The sequence below is a fragment of the Megascapheus bottae genome, chromosome 14 (genome assembly GCF_031878675.1).
Source record: "Megascapheus bottae isolate mThoBot1 chromosome 14, mThoBot2.hap1, whole genome shotgun sequence".
Taxonomy (NCBI): Eukaryota; Metazoa; Chordata; class Mammalia; order Rodentia; family Geomyidae; genus Megascapheus; species Megascapheus bottae.
This window is the reverse complement of record NC_143522.1, coordinates 5,716,296-5,733,828: the sequence shown is the minus strand read 5'-3', so window position 1 is coordinate 5,733,828 and position 17,533 is coordinate 5,716,296. Positions and strand designations below refer to the sequence as shown.

The 17,533-nt window shown below is 35.3% G+C and overlaps 1 protein-coding gene across 2 annotated transcripts in view; it reads right to left on the bottom strand.

The window, feature by feature from the left end:
- The window catches only part of Fut8 (fucosyltransferase 8), a 167,888-nt gene that overhangs the window by 132,206 nt on the left and 18,149 nt on the right, over positions 1–17,533 (bottom strand). For both annotated transcript variants that reach the window (XM_090344301.1, XM_090344302.1), the window contains exon 2: positions 16,390–16,475. The gene's annotated coding sequence lies outside the window, so the exon portion shown is untranslated. The remainder of the gene's footprint in view (positions 1–16,389; positions 16,476–17,533) is intronic.

Genomic DNA, 17,533 nt, shown 5'->3' with positions numbered 1-17,533 from the left:
TCACTAAATAATACTAATTGTGTATTTTCTTGGAAAAGCTGTATTATACAAAAATAAAAACAAATCTACAGAGTTCCAAGTTTACTCCTCCTGTAATAAGTGTTTTATTATTTTAATGAACATACTTGCAGATATTTTCACTTGCACTTAGAGCTAAGAGCTGTGTTCTATACTGCTTTGTGCCCTAATCACATTTTATTCGATCTGGCTGAAAGTGTTAAATTGTTAGTTTTACAGTAGACTTCACATTTCCCTGTGTGTGATTTAGCAATGCCACTACAATTCTGAATGAGATTCTGAGTAGATAATATAGAACAACTGTGGTTAGATTCCAAGTTATGTGATTACATCCTATGAATAATGTTCAGTATGACTAGCTCCTGCAAAAGAGATGGTAATTGGAAAAGAAAAACTGACATAAACCCTGCTCTTGCTCATTGTCCTCAATAACCTTTATAGCCAATTCCAGATAGAACTAAATACTCAACTTTAAAATACTACCTACTATCTAGAAGCAATGATTCTCACTATACACTATGTTGGAAATGAATTTTACTTCTGGGAGGGGAGGAGTGGGGAGTAGTAAGCAGGAGAAAATGGGGGAGGGGTATCAATTTTTAAAAAAATGTACCCATCCAGTTCCCTGTGAATGCCATTATTTTATCTTGTCTGTTGGCTATGTAGAGTAAGACAAGTCAAGACCTAAGGAACAAAAGGCGCATGGTATCCTTAATATGTGGCTATTAAATCCAAACAGTACAAGAGTGAGGACTCAATAACTGCATACCCAATGCTATGGACATGGTAATGGAAATATAAACATAACTATATAGATATAAAAACCTATGACTCTATAGACATAATGTTTTATTTCATAAATTAATGTTTCTATGACATAAAAACCCTTAGCCTAATTTTGATTAAGTTCTAAATACTAAGTCCCAGTGATTGTAAATAGATTCCCTTCTTGAACATTTGTTTGTTAAACTTGTCATTTAAAATATGATGTAAAAATCAACGTTAATAAATTCTTTAATAAAAAAAATTTTTAAATGTACTCATTACCCTTTGTAATTGTAACTCCCCTGTTCACAATGAATTAAAAAAAGAAAAAAAGAAAGCTATAAAGGAAGGAGGAAGGTTAGGATATATATTGAGCTTCTGATTTATTATAATACATTTTGCTCCAAAAATTAGATTTATAAAATTTTTAAATGACATTTCTAAAATTTACTATTAAAACAAAATTTCAAGATACTTCTGAACACAGACACAGGCTTTTAAAATTGCTTACAGTCAGCTTGTAATAGTGTCAATACTGGCTTAAATTTACACTGAAAACTATTACCCCTCTAAGTAACTTTAGCAGATGCCTCATTCTTAATAAAAATCACTAAATATTCTTATCTGCAAAATCCAATGTAGATGCAGGCTGCTAAATATATATATATTAAATATATATAACTATGTATATATATATTTGCATTTTTTATTGTAATTAGTAAAAGGGTTACATGATATTTGCCAGAGAGAAGGTGCATTAATTCACGTACATTGATACCCTTTCACATGTCTTGGTACCCATTTCCCTCCCCCCCCACACACCCCCCTATATTTAAAGCCAGGCATGGTGGCTCATGCCTGCTACTCAGGAGGTTGAGATCCGAGGATCATAGTTCAAAGCCAGCCAAGGCACTAAAGTCCACAAGACTCTTAACTCCAGTTAACCACCAGAAAACCACTTGAGTGCTGTCGCTCAAGAGGTAGGACAGTAGCCCTGAGCTGAAAAGCTCAGGGGCAACTCTCAGGCCCAGAGTTCAAGCCCCACAACTGACAAAAAGAAAAAAAATTAACAATGTAGAGCACAGCAGTAGAACTAAAAGTTTTGGAAACTTTTAGTTGCATGTAATCATCACATCTACGTGCAGTTAAACATATAGCACCCCAATTTCGAAAATCCGAAGCATACTACAACTTTTACAACTAAATTTAGGTTATTTGGGGCAAAGGAAAGAGGTGCGAAAGAGTAGTAAACAGTCTTTTAGAACCCCTATTTTGACTAAATCTGCAGCTGTAATTACAGCTGTTCTGAAGCTTTTCTTAGAACTGACTAATTTCATATTTTTAAAGAAATAGTAATAACAAAAGCAGTCAATCAATGAAGGAATTTGATAGGATCATTTCTTCATAGCTAAAAGAAATTTTTCCCTATGTATTTTATATTCTTTTGGTTTAGTCCCGTAACTACTGAGTATAAACTGTCAGCATCTTTGGATTATAATGTGTTTTGAAGACAAAGTACACTGAATTTTTGCCCTTTGGTATTTAGATGGAAGCTTACCTTTTATATTTCTTCTTTCTCATTGTACTATTTTATATAACTTTGAAACAAGTCTATGACCCAAATGACATATGAATGATGCCAATAAACAACACATACAGCTTTTCCTAAAGCATTCCAAATAATACTAATTGCGCATTTTCTTGGAAAAGGTACAATATCTAATTAAAGAGAAAATAATGTACATTTTAAGAAATATTTTAAGTTACATGTTTAAGAAACAATTAGCACCACAATTAATTCCTGGTAATTTATTCAAAGAGAGAATTTTTTTAATGTGTCTACAGAACATTTAAAATGCCTTCAATAGATAAAAATTTTCAACTTCATGTTCTCATTTCTATCAATAGAAAATGGAAAGTTCAATCAAAGGAAATAGAGATCATTTTTTGAAAGAAATAACAACAAAAGAAGCCTTTACATCCCCAAAATTTAAAATTTGCAACTAAAAACAGAATTTCTTCAAATACAGAAGTATATTGGGATAGGGACCATTTGGTTCATTTTACCAAAAGTCACAAATGGAGAAGCTGTAGTAAACTAATATATACAAAGAAGTTGGGCTTATTGTTTAATCTAAGATAAACCTTATTCTAGTTTCCATTGGCTATCAAGAAGAGACAGTAACATTATTGAAATCACTTGTGAAAAAATAATATGACACAGAAAAATATTAGTATATGACACATTTAGCCTGAGAACTTTACAGTAAAATCAAACGTGTTTTCCATAGTGATAGTCAACATATCTAAGTAGAATAACAAATGTATTATTTTCCATATTTTTTTCCTTGTCAAATTAGTTTCAAACGTACAAGGTGCTAGGCACTGCTGGCTCACACCTATAATCCTAGCCACTCAGGAAGCTAACATTTGAGGTTGGCAGTTCAAAGCCAACCCAGGCAGAAAAGTCCCTGTAAGACTCTTATCTCCAATAAGCTGCTCAGAAAAGTCTGGAAGTAGTGCTGTGGCTCAAGAGCACTATTGAGCACAAAGAAGTTCAGGGACAGCACCCAGGCCCTGAGTTCAAGCCCTAAGACTGGCAAAAAAAAATACAAGGTAAGGAAGACTACTGGCATGGCTCTGCAGTAAGGTGCCTGTCTACTTGTTTAATAAGCACAGTGCCCTACTTTCAAACCTTATTTTAAAAAATAAGGTTTGAAGTTACAGGCTCATGACTATAATCCTAGCTACTCAGGAGGCTGAGATCTGAGGATCAAGGTTCAAAGTCAGCCTGAGCACACAAAAGTACCTGAGACTCTTACCTCCAATTAACCTCTAGAAAATGGAAAGTGGGGCTTGGCTCAAGGGCAGGGAAGTAGCCTTGAGCTGAAGAGCTCCGGTACAATGCCCAGGCCTAGGGGAACAGTGATAGCGTTGAGATGAAGAGCTCAAGGACAACACGCAGGCCGAGTTCAAGTTCAATGACCGCCCCCACTCAAAAAAAAAAAAAAAAGTTCATAGCTAGTAGTCAGAAACACTTCTACATTTGGAAAAGTTCAGAAATACCCCAGTCATCCTAGATGTGGTAACCAAATATTCATACTTAGCTAATATCTGGATAAGTTAGTGTCTTCCACAGATGATAAACAACAAAACCAGGCATTTAAATTAACTAAGAGAAACAAAAAGCCCCAACGCAAAAGGCAAACTAGCAACTAGTAAGAAGACTTATGTATTTCAAAAGGGACAAGTATAATTTAATTGCAAATTATAGATTGTATTACAGGGAATTGCATAACTGGTAGTCAAGTAGGACCTAGTGGTTTCATATGCCTTTAATTCTAGCAGCTGGGAAGCTCAAGTAAAAAGATCACAAGTTTGCGGCCAGTCTGTACTATATAACAAGACTCTATATCACACCACCCCATCACCACCAAGAAGTGTTAAGAAGCAGCTGCAGAAAATTGGTAAGTATGCATATATAAATAGCTGACACTTCCAATCACAAATTGAACTCCACGAAAAGTACATCTAAGTTTCGGAAGGATGGATGCACCTATCAGTGTTTGCAAACCAACTATCAAAAATGATCTCATTTGACTTCAACTACACTTATTACAGAGGGATGAGGCAAAGTGAAAAAAGTCAACTGCAATTTAAATTGAAGATGTGTCATCAACTAAAATAGCTGCTGCAAAACCCTATTCAAATCTCCCTCCCAGGCCTATCTACTGAGATGTTTTACAGACACACACACATACACACACACACACCCCATTTCCTTTACTGAAGACTACCTACAAAGCAGGACCTAAAACACTGTATAGAAGGCACAAGGAAAAAACAGAACTTAGGGAAGAAAACAAAAACTTAATTTCTTGATCTCTTAAGTTTCATCACTGCCTGCTGAAATCAAGAACTTTAAAACTGTGGGATAATAGCTATGCTTTTATATTTGGAAAGCTGAGAGTCAGGGACTGAAGAGCTGGGAGCGGACTAAAAAGCCAATTACAGAAAAATCTACTTGTGAGAACACCAAAAAAAAAAAAACTGAGACTTCAGCCACATATGGTAGAGGCAGAGTCAAGAGGATCTCAAGTTCAAGGCCAGGTCAAACAAAGTCAGTGAGGCCCTATCTCAGAAACAAAACACAAAACCAAAAAGGATATGGGTCATGGCTCAAAGAGGTAGAGAGCATTCCTAGGGTAAGTGCTAGGTTCAATCTCCATTAAGCAGTAGGAGGGGGTTTAAGGATTTTCCACTGGCACTCTCACATCCTTGCCACGATAGCCCATTAAAAAAAAAAAAATTCCACCATCCTTTTCCAAATTAGAACTCTTCCTCAGATCCTTCTCTTGTCTAACATTTTCTAACACAGAGGTATGCCCACAAGGCTCTGGTTCTTTTCAAGCTATAAAAATTTCAGGTCAACCAGTAGAAACATGCTTCATTTTTGCTTCCTTAACAGTATCCAAGGTATCTATAAGTACTGCTTCTATGGTAAAATAATCAGTAGGGAAAATATGTAATCAAAAAATAAAGCTTCTTTTAATCATTAAAAAGTAAAGATTAATACAAATTCACACCAAAAAAATAAATAAATAAATAAAACCAAGATAAAGATTGTTTAAGTACCTAGCTAATACTGCAATGTACTTTCATGTAGTTGATTCTATTTAATCTTTACTACAACCTTTGGGATAAACATTGTTCTTCAACTGATGAGAAATCAGAAACTTCAGCCGGGAGTTTGGCCTAGTGGTAGAGTGCTTGCCTAGCATGCACAAAGACCCAGGTTCAATTCCTCAGTACCACATTCATGGAAAAAAGCCGGAAGTGGTGCTGAGGCTCAAGTGGTAGAGCTCTGGCCTTGAGAAAGTCTAAGGACAGTGCTCAGGCCCTGAGCTCAAGCCCAGGACCGGCAAAAAAAAAAAAAAAAAATCAGAAACTTCATTTCAAAAACTTAACTATGCTAGCTATGATGCTGCACACCTGAAAATCTAGAACTTGGGAAGCAAAAATGGATGCCAGTAGCTGGGCAACCATGGTTCACACTTACCACCCTAGCTACTCATAGGGCAATCAATACTCAGGGGGCCAAGATCTAAGGATGGCAGTTCAAAGCCAGCCTGAGCAGGAAGTTCCATGAAACTCCTATCTCCAAATAAACATCAAAAAAGCTAGAAGTGGTACTGTGGTTCAAATAGTAAAGTGCTAGACTTAAGCACAAAAGCTCAGAGACAGCACCCAGGCCCTAAGGTCAAGGAGTAGGGGGAAGGGAGGGGAAGGGACCAGATAAAAAGGCCTGTCTCAAAAGAAATTTACCCAGTGGTAAATACAATTATTTAAAAATCAACTCTTTCTCCTGAATTAGAGTGATAAGCTACAGTGCCCTAGCTCCTACTATCAGTCTATAAGAAAAAAAATTTTCAATAAGCTCCCATGCTTTAAAATTTGCTTCACATAATTCATTTCACCTCCATCCTTTCCTATAACACTCGCCCATAAAACTTAAATATTCTGTAGATGTCTCTTGTGTACTCAGGCTGAACAAATTTCACAGCTAAAACTGACAGGTTTCATCAAGATGTATTCCCTAGACAATTCTCAGCTTTTTATTCTATTCTCCACATCACAGTTTAATAATTGAACTACATTAGTGTGTGTTATAATTTATTTTTAACTATTTAGAAATAATACTCAAAAATACTTTCTAAAAGCACATAGAATAGCTTTGTGGGAAAAATTCATCTTTTAGAAACAAAATTTACAGATTTACAAATCTGTACACAACAATAAAATCTTGCATTAGCTAAATAAGTACACAGAAATCAAGAATTAGTAACAAGAACCAGATTCACTTCTCACTTGAGGGGAAAAAAAGGACAAATTGTAAGAAACAACAATTCTCAAGAAACTGGACATCAAGAAACAAAGAAAGGTGATTCCAGAGAAACAAAAAATGATGCAAACCTTATGATTGCCCTACCTAACCACTTCTAGAGACTTGAGGCCATAGCACAGAGAAAAGAAATCAAGGTAGAGCTAAGTGAGTTAACAAATAAACTCATCTGAACTGATGAAACAAAATAGTTCAGAGACCATGAAGACCAAAGTACCTATTGCAGAAGAAAGAAACAAGAGAAGCTACACTTTGAAAAAAAAAACACAGAGATCTGCAGAAAGATAATTCAAATACTCAGCAAATACTGAATGAATCTCAAATATTCATCTCAAATAACCCAAATATTCATCTCAAATATATGGAGAAGGAAATCTCGAATGTTCCTGTAAGACCACTACTACACAGACCCATGATAGTGATTGTTTCACCAGCCAAAATCAAAATGCTATTACTTCATGAGACATTGTATGAAGTACTTAGGAAGATCTTGCCTCAATAGTAAAGACTGAGCACTCTCTATGCCATATAACAAATTATAAAAATCAAGTCTCGGGCCAGGAGTTTGGCCTAGTGGTAGAGTGCTTGCCTAGCATGCACGAAGACCCGGGTTTGATTCCTTTGTACCACATACATAGAAAAAAGCTGGGAGTGGTGCTGAGGCTCAAGTGGTAGAGTTCTAGCCTTTGAGGAAGTCCAAGGACAGGGCTCAGGCCCTGAGCTCAAGGCCACAACTGGCCAAAAAAAAAAAAAATCAAGTCTCAAATGATCTCCTAATAACTACATCCCAGAGAAAGCCCAAGAATATTCCTAATACAATCAAATATTAGCAAACCTGCAGAAGGCTGAAATAGAAAAAATCACTTGAGCCCAGGAATTCAAAGCCAGCCAATAACAATTTAAATAAATAAATTAAATAAATAAGATTATCAGGCATGAAAAAAATATAAGACAATAAGAACCATAGTGAAGAAAACAATTTACTAACTTGTTATAATTAGTAATAAGAATATTAAATTATTTAAAACGTGTTTTATATTGAAAACATTAGAGATAAATTTTTAAATATTTAAATGAAACTGATTCTCAAGATGAAAACTACTATATCTCAAGTTGAAAAAAATACAAGCTGGATTTGGTTATGGTGTACTTGTAATTCCAGTTACTCAGAAGATCAAGGTTTCCATGATTTGGAAGCCAACTCAGAGAGTTAGAAAGATACTATCTCAAAAACAAAATAGGAACATAAAATGGCTAGGGACAGAACTCAAGTGGTAGAACAGTTCTATGCATAAAATACATAAAATTATCAAATTCAACAGGGCAGAAGAAAAGATTAATTAACCTGAGGGAAAAAAGCCACAGAAACTATCTAAAAAGTAAAAACAGAAAAATTAATACAAAAGAATGATAAGAACATGAGTGAAATGTCTAGTCAAAATATATATAATAAACAATTGGGCTTATTTCAAGACCATAGATAAATACTTAAAAATCAAGTTATTAAATTCATTATATCAATTTTTTAAAAGAAACAAACAGAAGAAGGAAAAAGCATGCAAAAAATCAAAACATATGACGAAACTCAGTATCCACTATTAAATTTCTTCTACAAACTTAGAAAATCTTAGAAAGAAACTTGTTCGACCTAACAATGGGTATCTTGAAAAATCTACACTTTTCATCTTAGTTGTGAAGGAATACATGCTACATCCTTAAGACAAGAAACAAGGAACTTAGTGAGAATTTATCTCATAGTACTAACTAGGCATGGTGGGACATGGTGTAATCTTAGGTAAGCAGAAGGGAAAGGTAAGAGGATTTCACTTGTTCAAAATGAAAGAACTTGCCAAGAAAGAAAGAAAGAAAGAAAGAAAGAAAGAAAGAAAGAAAGAAAGAAAGAAAGAAAGAAAGAAAGAAAGAAAGAAATAAAGAAAGATTGAAGAAAGCAAGCAAGCAAGAGCTAGGGTGTGATAAACCCAATAGGTATATGGGTAAACAAATTATAGCATCTACCTATCTTCATCGATGATCAATTTATTGTCACTCAGTTTTGAATGCAACTTTCAAAGTATGCTATATAATAAATATATCTTTTAATATTCCTTTTAGATGAATACCATAATAAGCTTTCTCATAGAGTACTGAAAGGATACTGAAGTAAAAGGAGGCTCCTCCATAATATCCTATGGAAACTTGTGGTCATAGGGACTTCTGGTGCAATATTACACCAACCATTTGTAGCAGTCTCCCTGCAACCCTACAGCCTCAATCTGGCAATAAGCAATATCAGAGCCCTGCATACGCTGAAGGTATCTTGCCAACATTTGTACCTACCCTTCCTCTATAGTGCCTTACTTAGACAAAGCATAAACTAACTGCCTGTGATGCAAGAGTCACACCACAAAAGACCTCTTTTGCTGTAAGACTCCAACACAATGTACACATTTTGAAAGTGATCTGCTTAGAAGGAAATTAAGATGGTGTTTCAGGGCCAGCCTGGGCAAATTGTTAAATGAGACTTATCCCCTACTCTACCCTGTCCCCCCAAAATCCAGGCATGTATATACTAAATATCTGTGACACCAGTCACTGGGAAGACAGACATGAGGATCAAGACATGAGGCCATTCAGGCAAAAGCAACTATTTCATTTGAAAAATAAACTAAGAAACCAAAACAGGGCTAGGGACATGGCTTAAGTGGTATAGTACTTGCCTAAAAAGTGTTGTGATTGAAGAGCAGCTTTCTCAGAGTTGCCATTGAGTGTTAAATACCCCAAGCACTTCAAAAAGATAGAAATACGATAGTCAACATCCTGTATGATTAGAGAGCACTTGAAATATAGCTAGTTAAAGCAAAGAACTGAATTGTTTATTTCATTTGCATAGCTCTGTGTAACCAGTGGTTACCATCTTAGACAGTGTAAGTATAGATCATTTCTGATTTTTTTGTTTAGCATTTATTTGTTCATTTGTTTATGTGTTAGTAGGGTTTGAACCCATGGCCTTGAGCTTGCTAGGCAAATGTTGTACCATTTCAGCCATGCCCTATCCAATTTCTGATTCTTTAACCACCATGAGTGGCTAACCAACCTTGTGTCACAGCATCTTCTTTAAAACTCCCAAACCAATAAAACAGCAGCTAATAATTCATTAGCCTCCTACTTACAAAACACAATGCCGAACACACAAAAATCCTGTTAGGTAAATATAGTTCACAGCCTATACTTGCCAAATTATGTTAGCAGTATGAGCAACATTTTAGCTTTAACTTGCATTTATTTGTCTTTTTATTCTAATTAGATTGTAATTTTATTAGCATAAATTAGTTACACTGGGGAGGGATTTCAGTGACATTTCTCCACATGTTTACAATGTATTCTAATAAATCCTACATACTTATTCCTCTTAAAGGAATGTCATCTACTGTTTACAGTATCTCTTACAAACATTTATTTTGGCTTTAATTAGAGCAAGCATTTATAATAGGGTTAACCATTTATTTATCATTTCACAAGTCTAATCAATGGGCAGTAAATTTCATCTTCCTCCTCCCTGTGGAAAATTGTTTGAAATGGCAGATATTAAACTATTAATTTTATGTTATATTCTGGATTAAACGTACTACAACTGATTTACTATTGCTTCTGGAGTCATTCTAATGCAGTAACTACACCCATTATCTTTTAACATTGTTGACAGGGATATATGATTGTAGAATACAGCCTAGAATAAAGTCTAAAGTATGTTCTCTTCCTCCTCCTCTTCTTATTTTTTTTTTTTTTTTTTGCCAGTCTTGGGCTTGAGCTCAGGGCCTGAGCACTGTCCTTGGACTTTCTCAAGGCTAGAGCTCTTCCACTTGAGCCTCAGCACCATTTCCGGCTTTTTTTCTATGTATGTGGGACCGAGGAATCGAACCCAGGTTTTTGTGCATGGTAGGCAAGCACTCTACCACTAGGCAAAACTCCCAGCCCCCCTCCTCCTCTTTTCTTTTCTTTTTTAATCAGTCCTGGGGCTTGAACTCTGGGCCTAGCACTGTCCCTTAGTTTTCTACCACTTGAGCCACAGCACCACACAGTTTTACTAGAGATAAACAGTCTCATGGACTTTCTTGCCCAGGCTAGCTTTGAATCATAATTCTCAGATCTCAGCCTCCTGAGTAGCTAGGATTCCAGGTGTGTGCCACAGGTACCTGACAAGTTCCTTTCTTTAGTAAGGAAGCAATTTTGCCCATCTCTTTCATTCTATAAAAATACAACAACAGGGGCCGGGAGTTTGGCCTAGTGGTAGAGTGCTTGCCTAGCATGCACGAAGGCCAGGTTCGATTCCTCGGTACCACATATATAGAAAAAAGCCAGAATTGGTGCTGAGGCTCAAGTGGTAGAGTTCTAGCCTTGAGAAAGTCCAAGGACAGTACTCAAGCCCTGAGCTCAAGTCCAAGACTGGAAAAAAAAAAATACAACAACAACAAGAAAAATGGCAATTCTTCATATCAACAATGACTCTGAGTTTTAACCATTGCTGATACCAAAAAAAAAAAGTCTTGAAATTATTGAGTCCCATGAAAAAACTTTGTTGACTGATTCCAAATCTCATGACTCAATAACATAAACTTTATAAATGTCTGGGCTGTGGGTGTAGCTAAAGTGACAGAGCACCTGCCTTGAAAGCAAAATGCTTGAGTTCAAATCCTACTATTACAGAATCCTAATACTATACAAAGTATCAAGGAAGGAAACAGAAACTATAGATTTCTTTAGTAAGGAAAAAAGTTACTAAGAATTTTATTTATGGTAATGTCAATGAAAAGATAAATAGAAGAGTTGAGAGTCTAGTAGTAGTCCAGTGATAGAATACCTGCTTACTATATAAATGGTGCTAGGTTCAATTCCTACGCACCACAAAAAAGAAGAAAGGAAGAAAGAGAGAGGAGGAGGGAGGGAGGAAAGGAGGGAGGGAGGGGGAGGAGGGGAGGGAGGGAGGGAGGAAGGAAGGAAGGAAGGAAAAGGAAAGGAAAGGAAGAAAGACTATCACAGGATTATAGAGCAACTCAACTTTGAGATGGCAGAATTCAAAAAACTGTTGAGGCTTGTTCAGTATCTTTCATGAAGATAAGGGCCCATATGTAGACAAGATAAAAACATAAAAGAAAATCCAGTCACAAACAAGGCTTTACATCACATAATTCCAAAAGACTCCTAAAATCACATATGAAGAATTATAGCTAAAAAGCTATAACAAGCTCGAGGTGGGGGGGGGGAATTGGGAGGAGACATCATCTAGATGTATTAAGTCAGCACTCAAGAACTTACTACCTACATTTTGATTCATTTTTTTCAAGAAAAAAAATTAGAAAGCAGATATAAATGCCCAGCACAAAGTTAGGCACTGGGAACAGCTCTGAGCAATCTCTTTATCAACTTTAATTTGTACCATAATATCTGAGAAATAAATTCATGATTCAAATTGACTTTAAATGTTTCACTACATAACAGAAAATGTAAGGATTATATTTTCACTTTTGGTGTTATTTGTTTCAAATTTTAGATCATTTTGCATTATCAGATTAGGTAGGTTCACCTGTATTCTGTCCCAGAAACATCTCTAAAATGTACTTGGTCTGTTAAGATACTTTCCCTACTTTAGAAATCTCTGAGAAGACAATATAGAATACTATTTTTCTATAAAGAAACTATGAAACTTATATAATTCATTCAAAATATTCAGAAACAAGATAATAGTCTGAAGTTGTATCACTACAGCTTCAGTAAATATCTTAACAGCAAGTACTTACACCAAAGCAAATTCTAAGTCAGAGCATATTACCTTTTTCATTCATACAGCAACTAATAAACACATTCCTTGTAAATATTCAAACAGCTTTACAAGCAACGTCAAAGATCCTAATTTCTTCAAGCATGACACTTTCATCCCAAGCATTCCTTCGAGAAAATTTACACTATGTTATACGCAACATGTGGGCTTTTTTTGTGTGTGTGCCAGTCTTGGGCTTGAGCTCGGGGCCTGAGCACTGTCCTTGGACTTTCTCAAGGCTAGTGCTCTACCACTTGAGCCTCAGCACCACTTATGGATTTTTTCTATGTATGTGGTACCAAGGAATCGAACCCGGGTCTTCGTGCATGCTAGGCAAGCACTCTACCACTAGGCCAAACTCCCGGCCCAACATTTGGGCTTTTAAAGTGAACTTCTAACATATAAAAGGTCTTTTAATTCATTGGCTTTTAGTAACTGTGAGAGATATGTAAGCAAGGCTTAATTACATAAACCTCCCTTCTACAATTCTAGCCTTCAAGAAAATCAGAAAAGATCACAATTTTAAATATGCCCACTTCTAGTAATTGTATATCACTTTGCTTTCCACAGACTCAAAATGGCCATAAATTATAGTCTCTTTCCCTAGCTATGAATCTCTGACCATTTTTTTCTGATTTCTTTGTAATAACATTTTTGGTATTGGGCACGGTGGTATACACCTGTAATTCTAATACTTGGGAGGCAGAGGTAGGAGAACTTCAAAGTTGTAGGTCGGCTTTGGCTACATAGCAAGGCAAGCCTCCAAAATAAAATAATAAAATAAAATGGAGTGGGAATGTAGCTCAGAGGTAGAACACTTGCATAGTATCGCCCAGAATTTAGTCTCCTGCAAGGGCGGAGGGGTGAGAGGTGGGGGGATGGAACAACAGGGGAAAGAGGAAAGACAGGGAAGGAAAGAAATGGAAGGGAGAGAGAAAAGAGAGGGGCAGGGAGGGAAGGACTTAAAAAGAAATGCAATCATAATGCAAAAGTATGATAGTTTCCAAAGGTTCATATGGAACAAGAAAAGACCTAGAATAGCCAAAACAATTCTAGGCCAAAAGAGTAATTCTGGTGGTATTACAATACCAGACTTCAAGCTCTACTATAGAGACATAATAACAAAAACAGCATGGTATTGGCACAAAAACAGACCAGAAGATCAAGGGAACAGAATAGAAGACCCAGAAATAGAATCACATACCTATAGTCAACTTGTATTTGACAAAGGAGCCAAAGATATACAGTGGAACAAACACAGTCTATTCAATTATTGGTGCTGGCAAAACTGGGCAGCCATATGCAGAAAACTAAAAATTGACCCTAGCCTTTTGCCATGAACAAGCATTAATTAACTCAAAGTGGATCAAAGACCTCAATGTCAGACCAGAAACCGTGAAACTGCTGCTGCATGATAGAGTAGGAGAGACACTGGAACTCATAGGCACAGGCAAAAGATTCCTGAACAGAATCCCAGGGTCACAACAGATTGGAGAGAGACTGAATAAATGGGACTACCTAAAAATAAAAGGTTTCTGCACAGATAAAAGCATAGCTACTAAAGTAGAAAGACAGCCAACCAACTGGGAAGATATTTACCAATAATACATCTGACAAACGCTTAATATCCAGTATCTACAGGGAACTCAAGAAACTAATCCCCCCCAAACCCAAAAAACTATTCACTAAATGGGTAAGGGAACTAAAGAGAGAGTTATCAGAAGAAGAGATTAAAATGGCAGAAAAGCAGATGAGAAAATATTCATCATCAATGGTAATAAAGGAAATGCAAATAAAAACAACCCTAAGATACCACCTTACCCCAACAAAAATGACCAAGATTAAACTCAGACAATGACAGTTGCTGGCAGGGTTGTGGAGAAAAAGGAATCCTACTGCACTGCTGGTGGGATTGTAAACTAGTTCAGCCACTCTGGAAAGCAGTGTGGAGGTTTCTTAAAGAACTGAAAATTGACCTTCCCTACGATCCCATCATCCACTTCTGGGCATGTACCCTGAATATCATAACCCAAGGTATGATAAGGACACCTGCTCAGCTGTGTTTACCTCTGCACTATTCACAATAGCCAGGCAACGGAAACAATCCAGATGCCCTACTGCAGACGAATGGATACAGAAAATGTGCTATATATATATATATATATATATATATATATGTATATGTATATATATATATACACAATGGAATTCTACATAGCCAGCAGACAGGATAAAATAATGGCATTTGCAGGGAAGTGGATGAATCTAGAGCGAATCATGTTGAGTGAGACAAGTCAAGACCAAAAGAACAAAGGAACATGCAAATCCTTAATATGTGGCTATTAGATCCAAACAGTACAAGAGAGGGGACTCAATATTTGCATACCCAATGCTATGGACATGGTATTGGAAATATAAACATAACTACATAGACATAAAAACCTATGACTCTATAGAAATAATGTTTTATTTCATAAATTAATATGTATCTATGATATACAAACCCTTAGCCTAATTTTGATTATGTTCTAAAAACTAAGTGCCAGTGTCATTTGAAATATGATATAAAAATCAATGTCAATAAATTCTTTAATAAAAAGTATGATAGTTAATGATCTATTTCACTGATCCATATGATCTATTTCAGCAACAATAAACAGTTACTTCTTTTAATAAATAAATACAGAATCATGTTTTTAATTTTTAAATATATGACTGGAACATCATGTATACCCAAAATGTAAAACACCACTAATGTTTTCAATTAATGAGTAAAATAACTATGACATCCAGTGGTAAAGCCATCAGAATACAGTAGAATAGTACACTACACTATAACAGAAGAAAAAAAAACTACTGATTCATATAACTACTGATAGACACAGGAATATGGATAAATTTCAAAGGTATTATGCTAATTTTAGAAGACTTAAAAGCACATTCAATAATTTCATTTAAACAGTAGACTGAAAAAGGAAAACTTGAGGGATAAAAAAACAGATCAATGATTGTTACATACTACAATGAAAGAAAAAGTTAACTGTAACAGAACAACACAAATAGATTCAAAAGACTGAAACTATCTTAATTGTCATAATGAATATATACTGGTCAAAACTAACAGATGAACACTAAAAATTAATTAAAATTTTAACACTAAAAATTAATTAAAATTTTAATTGCTACAGAATGTCAGCATATGGACAAGGATACTTTAAAAGCACAGCTAAATGTTAGAAATTGCCAGGCGCTAATGGCTCATGCCTGTAATCCTAGCTACTCAAGAGACTGAGATCTAAGGTTCATGATTCAAAGTCAGCCTGGTCTGGAAAGTCCCTGAGACTCTTATCTCCAATTAACCACCAGAAAACCAGAAGTGACGCCATGGCTAGTAAAATGAAATTAATTAATTAATTAAAATGTTAGGAATTTTTTTTAATGAAATGGTTTCTTTTCATCACCAAATATGCTAAACAATGATGCCAAAAGTTCAAAGTACAATAACTTGTTTTCTCTAGTTCTATACTTTAAATTACAAAGTATTTAAAGGTAAAGTATTTTTTGTATTTTATAAATTACAAATGGTACATAGTATACAGTCAAAAAGGGTTTCTAACTAATTCACTGTTCAAAAATGTGTGGTAGAACAATGTGGTAGAACAGTATTTACACTTTAAATACAAAATAAGTACTTTTATTGTTTACATTGTCTCATTTGCTAGCTTTATTTGAAGAGGACAAACAACTCCCAAAGGCCATAAACATGCAATTCCTATTCTGGCCTTTTTATTTCATTGATACATTCATATACAGCTTTAACCACAAACGTATCCAGCTCTCAAAATATGAATATATATACAACGAAACATTATCCATAAAATATACTAACCTGAAGTTGTTCAGTTAATCAATAAAGGCTACAAAGCACTTTATGTTGAAAGAAAACACCACCAGGGTCATAGAAAAAGTAGTAACCTGGAACAAAAGACAAATATATGAAATTCAACTCTAATAAAATAACAATATACTTTTTTCCAGTACATATTTTTTCTTTATTGATACTGAGTAATTACATACATAATCATTTTTACATTCCCACTAATGAGCATTCTGATTTAGAAAGCTTATGAATAACAAAAAATACAAAAACCTCAAGTATTACATAGAACAAAAAGTTTAACTCGTAGAACATTATTTCTTTCTTTCCCATTACATAGTATCAGCTTATCCCTCTTTCTCACCCACAATAGTTATATATTTTTTATTGTAATTAATAGAAGGGTTACATTATATTCATCAGATAAAAGGTACATTACTTCCCAAATATTGATACCCTTTCTCATGTCATGGTCCCCATTCCCCCCACACACAACTTGATTTCCCCCCTTCCCTCTCCTATTTCAAATAACCAATTAAGCATATATAAAATGTATCACATAATAAGGTAAAATATTGTAACAATATGAGATAACCAAGGGACAGCAAGAGAGATAAGAAATAACATAGTACATTAAGGACAACAATCACTCATTATATGGCTTTTGTTTCTATATCCTGGAGGTCCTTACATTTAGCATCATACTATATGGCCTTATGCATCTAGATTTTGTTCTATTGTGAATCTCTGCTAGGAGAGCCCAAGGTTTTTTTTTTTTTTTTTTTTGCCAGTCCTGGGCTTGAGCTCAGGCTCTACCACTTGAGCCTCAGCACCACTTCCGGCTTTTTTCTATATGTGGTACTGAGGAATTGAACCGGGGTCTTCATGCATGCTAGGCAAGCACTTTAACCACTAGGCCAAACTCCCAGCCCCGAGAGCCCAAGGTTTCTACTGATTGTGACAAATGAGGGAAACCATTGAGCCTATGTTCCTTTGAGTCTGGCTTACTTCACTTAATATGATTTTTTCTAAGTCTTTCCATTTCCTTACAAATGGAGCAATATCGTTTTTTCTGACAGCAGCATAGAATAATAGTTATACTTTTTTAAAATATTTTATTTTCCTTTATGCAGCCAGTCATAACTTGTAAATTCAC